Source organism: Schistocerca americana, chromosome 3 (assembly GCF_021461395.2).
Source record: "Schistocerca americana isolate TAMUIC-IGC-003095 chromosome 3, iqSchAmer2.1, whole genome shotgun sequence".
Classification (NCBI taxonomy): Eukaryota; Metazoa; Arthropoda; class Insecta; order Orthoptera; family Acrididae; genus Schistocerca; species Schistocerca americana.
Genome location: NC_060121.1, coordinates 140,050,441 through 140,061,232, shown reverse-complemented (window position 1 = coordinate 140,061,232; position 10,792 = coordinate 140,050,441).

Below are 10,792 nucleotides of genomic sequence, written 5' to 3'. Positions count from 1 at the left end.
TATGTTTCTAAGAAACATTTGAAAATACGAACTGTCGGCACACTTAAAATTTCTATTACTAATTACACAATACTGTACTGGCTACTATGTTTATTTGTGGATTCATTTATGAAATGATAATCGGACGTAGTAATGTAGCAGCAAATGACAGAAGTTCATTTGCCTAGAAAAATTATGAACTCTTTGCAGTATTGTTATTTCCGCTGAGTGAGACAGCAGGAAGCATGCCTCTGATGTGATTTGACATATTTTTGTATTTTGTGCGAACAATGTAATTTCGGCTTTGGTAATGTGAGAAATGAAAATACTTTATGATGTACTAAAAAGTGACAAAACATATTAACCTAAAAACAAAACTTCTGCAATAACAATCTTCAAATTTATTTAGAACTGTGCAACTGTAGGGACCTAAAACGTGGCATTTTCAGCTTCAAGAATCAGACTCCTAGACAAGAAAAACTGGAGCCAACTCTACACAAAGAGGTAAGTAAGCTAGAAGGTTTATTGTAATCTCCGCTCCTCTCAAATCTTTCACAAAAAGCTTTGCTTATTGTGGATAACAGCCGCAAGTGGGAAGGAGGGGTAGGTTACAATCTCCAGTCAGAAATCAGAAAATCATCTACACGGGGTTGTCAAAAAGGACTTAACAAATTTTAAAATTTATACAAACTTATTCATATGACTTGCAGACTTGGTGCTGGTATCATCGTGAAGGAAAATAGATCAAGTTTTGACTCACGTGATTCGCTAGTACAGAGTCGCGCAGCCGCGAGCGTCAGCGGCAGTAGCAGCAAAGATGGCTGCCCTGTCCGGTCCCAAGCGTGTTCGCTGTGTGTTTTGGTTTGAAGATTCGACGTCTCCGACGACAGTGCAACGTAGTTTTCGTACAGCATATGGTAAAGATCCATCCAAAAGGCCTACCACTTGTGAGTGTCATAAGTGTTTTATTGAAACTGAATGTTTGGTAAAACTTAACTAATCCTCAGGTCACCCTGTGCGCCTGATGAATACATAGAGCAAGTGAGGCGACGGGAATTGACAGACTTTGAATACGTAATGGTAGTTGGAGCTAGACGCATAAGAAATTCTTCAGAAATGGCTAGGGAATTCAATATTTCGAGATCCAGAACGTCAAGAGTATCCAGAGAATGCCAAATTTCAGGCACTTCCTCTCGCCGCGGTAAACGCAGTGGCCGACAGCCTTCACTTGGCTACTGAAAGCAGCAGCGTTTCCATTGAGCTGTCAGTGCTAACACACAAACAGCATTGCGTGAAATAAGCGTAAAAATCAATGTGAGACGTACGATGAACAAATCCGTTAGGACAATACGGCGAAATCTGGCGTTAGTTGGCTATGACACCAGATGAACGAGGTGAGTCCCTTTTCTAACTGTACGACATTACCCACATCACCTTTTCTGGGTTTATGGTTCGAATGGTTCAAATGGCTCTGACACTATGGTACTTAACTTCTGAGGTCATTAGTCACCTAGAACTTAGAACTACTTAAACCTAACTAACCTAAGGGCATCACACACATCCATGCCCGAGGCAGGATTCGAACCTGCGACCGTAGCGGTCGCGCAGTTCCGGACTGTAGCGCCTAGAACCGCTCGGCCACCCCGGCCGGCCCTGGGTTTATGACCATATTGCTTGGATCCTAGACTACTTGAAAACCGTGACGTTGTCAGATGAGCCCCGATTTCGGTTGGTAAGAGCTGATGGTAGGGTTCGAGTGCGGCTCAGACCCCATGAAGCAATCGACCCAACTTGTCAACAAGGCACTGAGCAAGCTGCAGGTGGATCCATAATAGTGTGGGCTATGTTTAAGTGGAATGGACTGGCTCCTCAGGTCCAACTGAACTGGTGGTGTTGGGCTGCATGGAGAACATTTGCAGCCATTCATGATCTTCATGTTCCCAAACAACGATGGAATTTTTATAGCTGACAATGCGCCATGTCTCTCGGCCACAACTGTTCACGATTGATTTGAAGAACATTATGAACAGTTCGAGCGAATGGTTTGTCCACCCAAATCGCCCGACATGAATCCCATAGAACATTTATAGGACACAATCGAGAGGTCAGTTCGCGCACAAAATTCTGCACCGCAAACAGTCACGCATTTATGGACGGCTACACAGACACCATAGGTCAATATTTCTGTAGCGGAAATCCAGCGACATTTTGCGTCGAGTTGCTGCACTGCGCCGGACAAAGGAGGTCCGACACGATATTATGAGGTATTCCATGGCTTTTGTCACCTTAATGTAAGCTTAGACATTTGTACATATAACGTTATGAAAATGTTCCTGAATTTGTGATTGCTGTTTAAAGTTATTCTCGGCTGTAAATATCACCTTACGAGTCCACCTCTTGTCATTTGTGGTAAGTTTTAATCGTCTGGTTTAACATGAAAAAATCTGCGACTGAGGCTGGTAAAATTCTGGGTAAGATCTATGGCGAGTTACCTACTGGTGAAATAACTTGCAGAGAATGGTTTCAACGCTTCAAGAACGGTGATTTCTACGTCGAAGTCAAGCATGGCGGTGGAAGAGAGAAGGTTTTCTTTCGAAGCTACTGAAAACGACGGACACACTCAATGGAGATCGTTGTTGAAAGCAGTTGGTGCGTTTGAGCTGAGTACTACAAGGTAAAGGGCCCGAATAGAGCAATAGAGTTGAAAAAGTGACTTTGCAGCATTACATTGCTGAAACCCGTGTCACAGGACCCGCCGGAAATGTTGACAGCGAACTTCTACATCATCCCCCGTATTCTCAATGGCACGCGACCTGTCTGGCTACCACTCCCGAGATTTGAACAAGTGCAAAATTGGATCGATTGATGGATCATTTCAGAGACGCCCAGTTCTTCTGCCACGGTATTCGTATCCTTCCGAAAGATGGGACAAAGTGGTGGTCAGCGATGACCAATACCTTGTATCTTCGTACATCCATATTTAAACTCGATGATGGCGGGACATCAGCTGGTATAATTTTTATTAAAAATGAAATTCCTCCAGCTGTACTTTAGATTTCATATTGATATGGCTACTAGTTTCGACGTTGCGTCAACGCCATCTTCAGGCCCGTACACTTTGATGATATCAGTTGTGTATGGCTGAGTACTAGAAGTCCGCGTTGAGGCCAATACGTGGTCCACATGGATGGCGGGCAGTAACTAGAAACATTCCAGCCCTTCCATATATGAGTATTGATACGATGGAAAAGCCAGAGATACTAACACTTCGTACCACAGCCGTAGTCGGCATCCACAGGGGGCACGGTGTTCACGGGCATGTCAGGTGAGCATGTCCACCGATGGGACAGAGTCTGTAAATACCACAACCCCTCAAATGTCGGCAGTTCTCCAAAGCCTTCGATTGAGCCATTGATAATTGAATATTGACCTTGCCTGCATAGAAATTTTCCTTTCCTGTACTTTTTTTTTTCCAGATCGCTCACTGGACTTAACGACAAATGGTTCAAATGGCTCTAAGCACTATGGGCCCTAACATCTGAGATCATCAGTCTCCTAGACTTAGAACTACTTAAACCTAACTAAGCTGAGGACATCACAGACATCCATGCCCGATTCGAACCTGCGACCGTAGCAGCAGCGCGGTTCCGGACTAGAGCACCTATAACCACTCTGCCACAGCGGCAGGCACTTAACGACATTCGCTACAATCTGGACTTCGCTTCTGGCTAGCTGTGCACATAGTTATCTCTGTCATCGTAGAATGACTTTTTGTTCCAGCACCCTGTGCGTATCTGCAGTTACGAGCGATCATGAACTCTATTCTACCTACACCAGTAGGATAGAAAAAAAAGTTGTGTCAAGAGATTATAAGTCCGTAGACCTAATCCAAATATGAGTTTTATTGCATTAACATGAGACATGGGCTATTAATGCAATTAAGTTGTTTCAGAATGGAGAAATAGGCTTTTGAATCACTAGAGAGGCAGCAAAACCGACAAAATTGTCAGGATATAAAATGGATGACGGAATCAGGACAATGAAGTGCAACTACAAGGAACATAGGCAGGTAATTAGATGGCCCTACAAAGTCCTTTCTTGGGACATAGGTGGGTCGATGACGTAAGAGAATATGCATCAGGAGTAGAATATCTTTCTAGACACTGCAATGCATGGAAAAATCTAGGGACACGCATCTGTGAAGGTCGATATCTGATTATCTGATCCACTAAGCTATGTTCATCTTTTTAACCATCGGTTCTTTGAACTACAAGTGTGTGTGTGTGTGTGTGTGTGTGTGTGTGTGTGTGTGTGTGTGTGTGTGGTGTGTGCGTGCATGAGTGGGTGGGTGTGGGCGGGTTAAATTCATTTTTAATTTGTTTTGGGTGTCCACTAGCAAATCGAAGATGTAAAGAGAGTCCTGTTTTGACCACTCACGAGATTGGATTCCGCCCACTTTACGCTGATCAAAAGGCCTGAAGATGGTGTAATACAGGAACAGGTTGCGTAAATAAGTTACATGCAAAAGAGACGGGAGCAGAAGTTTTACAATGAGATGAAAAAAGTCTTGGAATACCTCCTAATATCGAGTCAGACCCCCTTCAGCCTGCCGTAGTCCAGCAACTCGACATGGTATGGGCTCTACATGTCGTTGGAAGTCCACTGCAGAAATACTGAGCCATGCTGACTCAATTGTCGTCCATAACTGAGAAGGTGTCGCCAGTGCAAGATTTTGTGAACGAACTGACCTCTCGATTATGTCCCATAAATATCTGATAGGATTCATGTAGGGCGCTCATTCGCTCGAATCGCCCGGAATGTTCTTCAAACCGGTCGTCAACAAGTATGGGTCGGTGATAACTCCATCGTTATTTGCGATCATGACGTTTATGCATGGCTGCAAAAGGTCTCCATGTAGCCGAACATAATCTTCTGTCAAAGATAGGCTCAGCTGGACCAGAGCACACAGTCCAATCCCTGTAAACACTGCCCACACAAGCCACTCCATCTTCCACAGCACCTGTTTGACAACTTGGGTCCATGGCTTTGTGGGGTCTGCGCAACATTCGAATCCTATCAACTGCTCTTACCAACTGAAATCGGGACTTATCTGACCAGGCCACGGTTTTCCAGTTGTCTAGAGTCAAACCGATATGGTCACGAGCCCAGGACAAGCGCTGCAGGCGATGTCGTGCTTTGAGTAAAGGTACTCGCGTCGGTCGTCTGCTGCAACAACCCATTAACACCAAATTTCGCCTGACTGTCCTAGTGGATACGTTCATCGTACGTCCTGTATTAATTTCTTCGGATATTTCACGTAGTCTGTTAGCATTACTGCTCTCGGTCGTTAAGTGAAGGCCGTCGGCCAGTGCCTTGCCAGTGGTGAGAGGTAATGTCTGAACTCTGCTATTCTCGGCACACTCTTGACACTGGATCTCGGAGTATTGAATTCTGTAACGATTTTCGAAACGGAATGTTTCAAGCGTCTAGCTCAAACTACCATTCTGGTTCAAAGCCTGTTAATTCCCGTCGTGCTGCGACAACGACGTGGGAAATGTTTCACACGAATCACCTGAGTGTAAGTGACAGCTCCACCAATGCAGTGCCCTTTACATGTGTCGCATCCCGGCACAGCCTCACTATACCAGAATGAAGCAAGTGGGAACTGCGTAGCGAGATCAGGACGTTAACGACAATGGTGTGGTTATAAAGTGCTATCAACCTTTATATCGGAGATGAGAGGGATGGTTTGAAGCAAATAAGTTTCCTGAAAATAGGTTGCAGAATTGCAATAGGCAGAAAAGATTGGTTAGTTTCTATCAAGTTTATTCTCACATATACTTATATGAGGTGTTGGACCATAAACCCCTTCGTAAGAGTCAGTCTATTTATTCGGACTTGCTACTTCAAAGCTAATTGCCGGTACATATAAGAAACAAGTACAAAGCAATCACTTGTTCTTGGTTAGCGCTGAAATCTCTCTAAGTAATTGAGACAACGACTGGCAGCCTCTGTTCAACACTACTCCAATGAAACTCTAAAAATTCTACTTGACCTGCAGTTCCTGAGTGTCCACCAGAGTATCACCGTCTTCTAGTAGTTGAAGTCTTTATCAGCTGTATCGGCTGCTATGGGCCAACTCGGCCCTGCTGGCGTCTCGCTGCGGAATCTTCAAACTGCCGGCACTGGCTCTGAATCTGCATCTGAATCTCTGCCTCTAGCTGCTTCGCCGCCTGGCCGTTTATCTCGTTTCTCATGTACTTGGGTACACACGAGTTACGACCCTTTCATTTCTAAGTGATCGGATTGTACAAAAAAAAAAAAAAAAAAAAAAATGCTTCAAATGGCTCTGAGCACTATGGGACTTAACATCTGAGGTCATAAGTCCCCTAGAACCTAGAAGTACTTAAGTACTTAAACCTAACTAACTGAAGAACCGACATAAAAGTTTTCTGGGTTTGGTACCGCGTCGCAGTACCAAACCCAGAAAACTTTTATGTCGACTGACTCTGGCCACGGAAGCCTACGCAATTACAATAACCTAAGGACATCACACACATCCATGCCCGAGGCAGGATTCGAACCTGCGACCGTAGCGGTCACGCGGTTCCAGACTTTAGCGCCTAGAACCGCTCGACCACTCCGGCCGGCGGGATTGGACAAGAATGCCCATGGTTGCACAAAACACTCTCGTTTCTAATTGGTCGGCTTGTGCAAGAATGCCTTCGGTTCCACGCGACACTTTCGTTTCTGGCTGCACACAACTTAACTTGGTTCCACACAGGTCGTGAGTCGTGACTGACACTCTCTCTTGCTGAATTATCGCCGTGGTGTTTGCGTCCTGCATTGCGCAAGTTTGATTCGTGCTGTTTCCTCTAGCAGGAAGTCAAACACTAAGTTATTTGATCAACAAGCCATTCTTGGCAGCCTCCGCTGCTTATCTTGTCCCTACGTCCTGGTGGACTATTTCTTAATGTCGGCTGGCTGTTTGCCTATGGAGCCTTGATTCCTATTACGATCACAAAAGCAAGAATAGAAATTAAAATTTTCTATGGTCACAACACGTGTTGTGTACCCGATCTGTTCAAAAATGGCTCTGAGCACTATGGGACTCAACTGCTAAGGTCATTAGTCCCCTAGAACTTAGAACTAGTTGAACCTAACTAACCTAAGGACATCACAAACATCCATGCCCGAGGCAGGATTCGAACCTGCGACCGTAGCTGTCTTGCGGTTCCAGACTGATGCGCCTTTAACCGCACGGCCACTTCGGCCGGCCTACCCGATCTGTGTAGGTACACATCGCTATCCCATAACTTTGTTAACTCAGCGTAGTTTTTCTTTCATATTGAAGAATCAAAGGCGTTGTAGCCATCTCTTACAAGGATGCACATACAAATATCTGACGTACATGAAATGGTTGTTTCACCCCAATATATCGGAAAAATACGAATGTTGCTAGTAGCTTAGGTCCAACTTGGAACATGTGGGAAACGCAGTGTGACCTTTTCTTGCTCAGATTTTCCTTCTTCCTTTTTCTCTTGTGGAGGAACTTGGCGCAGCGTCGCTTCACGAGTAGTGAGCGTTGCTGTGCAAGGACGAGAGGGAGGAGTTGTGGAGTAGGGTGGGGTGGGGGGACTTAAACGGGAGTTGGCAGCGGTAGTGGGGGGAAGGGACAGTCTGCTCCGTCTTCCGACGCCGACCGCCAGTCCGGAGCAAGGCTGCCAACTTGAACAGGATAAATCGCTAATCATTTGTATCGACCGGGCGCGTGGGGCCGGCGGAGGCAGCGGCGCCATCAGCTGATTGCTTCCGTGCGGCGGCCGCCTCGTGGAGCGGAATTAAAACTGAAATTGGCTGTGCCGAGAAAAATGGTCCGCGTCTGCTTTCTGCTGCGATAAATGGCCCGGCCAGCGGTCGGGAAATCTTGCTTCTCAGCAATGCTCCGTCTGGGGCGTAACTCCTGGCTGAAGACCAGCTGGTACGATAAAATCAGATTAGTGAGGAGTCTGAATCGTCTTACATGATTTCTCCAAAGGAACAGCAGTTCGCAAAAACTTCACTGCTTGCAGACTCCATGACGGGCTTGCTCAGCAACGTGGATGGATTCACAGTGTACAGCGAAGACTGGATGACATTATGACAGCAATTTGAGAAAGTGGCTAGTGGTGTAATAACTATGAATGTGTGAACAGCTTTGTTTATTGTAATGGGTAATAGCCGTGCGGGATTAGCCAAGCGGTCTAAGGGGTTGCAGTCATGGACTGTGCGGCTGGTCCCGGCGGAGGTCCGAGTCCTCCCTCGGGCATGGGTATGTGTGTTTGTTCTTAGGATAATTTAGGTTAAGTAGTGTGTAAGCTTAGGGACTGATGACCTTAGCAATTAAGTCCCATAAGATTTCATACACATCTGAACTTTTTTTTTAAAATGGGTAATACTTTATAACCATTTCTTTTCTTTTTTTTTTGTGGCTGAGCGGCCTGGTGCAAGTTTAGTAGACTCAATCCAGTAAACTTGATAGTATCCCGTCAAGTAGCTTCCCTCACACCAACTCTAGCTTCGATGGCAACGCCTCTGGTTTCTTCTGGTCGCAACGAAATTAGTAGAGTGTTGCTGTGCCTAGGAGAAGTTCGGCGCTTGAATTGTGAATTTTCAAAATTTTATTGCTTTTGCGGCTAGGTAGTAGAGGCCAACCTGGCTGAAGTACTTATCAGGTGAGCCACTGGACGGTATTGTTGACAGTGCGACAAAGCACTCTGGGCAGGCGGGAGTTTGTGACACTTGCTCGATCCTTGGACCAGGGGGAAGGGATGTGCGTTGGTTCAAATGGCTCTGAGCACAACATCTGTGGTCATCAGTCCTCTAGACTTAGAACTACTTAAACCTAACTAACCTAAGGACATCACACACATCCATGCCCGAGACAGGATTCCAACCTGCGACCGCAGCAGCAGCGCGGTTCCGGACTGAAACGCCTACAAGGTCACAGCGGCGGCAAAGGGATGTGGGGGGAGGATGTTTGACCAGGCCGTTGCCAATCGGCAACAGGCATCTGGTGTCAGCTACTGCACCCAAGGGCAAGACATGGGGACGTGTGTAGCTGAAGACCTCGGTGTGCCGCACTCAACTTCGCCGCTGGCCTCATGGACGACGTTCCTTCGGGTGGTCTCATTGGCATCCCTGTAGTTACCGCCCGTGACCCAGGACAACGGACGTCATCAGCGGATCGAGGTGTCAGCGCGTTCCGCTATTGACTGAGTTTGCAAGAATACAGTGCGTCTGTGAGGACGGCCAGAATACTGTATAAGGCTGCTTGAATAAACACCTGTCGGTACTGCCACTTTTTGATTGTACGCGTGGCGTAAATCTTCTCTCATCCTTACCATATCTGTCACCCATCCTGATGGGTAGTGACCGGAATAGACCGATTCACTACATCTACATCTACATCTGCATTTATACTCCGCAAGCCACCCAACGGTGTGTGGCTGAAGGCACTTTACGTGCCACGGTCAGTACCTCCCTTTTCTGTTCCAGTCGCGTATGGTTCGCTACCCTCTCGAAACCTGGCGAGCAAGCTACACCGCGATGCAGAGCGCCTCTCTTGCAGAGTCTGCCACTTGAGTTTGCTAAACATCTCCGTAACATGTAGTTGCCATCAGACACTTAAAGCTGGAATTTCCGACGTTCGTATATTTTGAAACGGACTATATCAAACGTGCATTGCTATAGCCATGCTATAGGCTCATGTTTCATTCTTTGTCACCCAGCAAACTGTATTCCTCAATGACAGAACAATTTTCTCTCTAATTTCCAATGTATCTACAACTGAGCGATGACCATTTCTCTGGTACTTGTCAGGGAGTGGAATCACAGCCCAGCGTTTCCGCCGGCCTCAGCACATGGTGCGAGTCACCGGATACAGGACTGTGTGTGGGGGTGGGGACGGGGGATGGGGGGTGCCACCAACACACCTGATCCACCCGGGAGCAGGTCCTCAGTCCATTCTCTGCAGATAAGGGTTTTGTGAGACTTTCACCAGATCAGCAACACTGGCGGAAGACGGTGCTTCCATGCTACGTGTTACATGACGGCTCTTAGTCCTCACTGCAGTAGCGAATATGAATATGGAGCTTCCACTGAAAGGAACTCACCTACCCATGCAATGCTGCGTGCCTTGTAAAGTCAACAACTCACTGTTGTGTGGGGACCACAAGACGCCTCCACAGGCGAGTCTTTTGTCTCGTCCTGCTGGACTGTGGGCATCACAATCATAAACACTGCGAAAGGAAATTTACTCAGAGCTGGTGCTACGGCTTTTGGTTGGTCAGGGCTTGCGACTTTGGCAGCAACCATTTGGCATAGATTGGCGCTCACAATTCTTTGGAATGGGAGCTGTCATAGGTTGACGCTCACGATCTAGCAAAGTATGCCGTCGACCCTTCTAAGTTTTCTGATCAGGAGAACTAGGTATGTCGTCTCAGATTGGCCATTAACTGCAGTTTTGGCGGGCTCGCACTACGAACGAGCAGGGAGCACAGGGTTACAGAAGGATTTGATGTTCAGAGTTTGGTGGATGCAGTCGTCTAGAACTGCAGTGAAACAGTCGACACGGCGTTAGCAATTCAGAGGACACTACCCGAACCTGCCGATTCCACATATGACCGATTCGCGTTTGTATTTTAAATGTCCGAATCGCGTGTAATCCAGCCTTTTTGTAACGTTATGTGTCAGGGAAAGAAAGGCTTTTTAACTAGGAACGTGCAAATATTTAGCCGTATTACCCGCTAAAATTGCTTAAAATGGAAGTGAT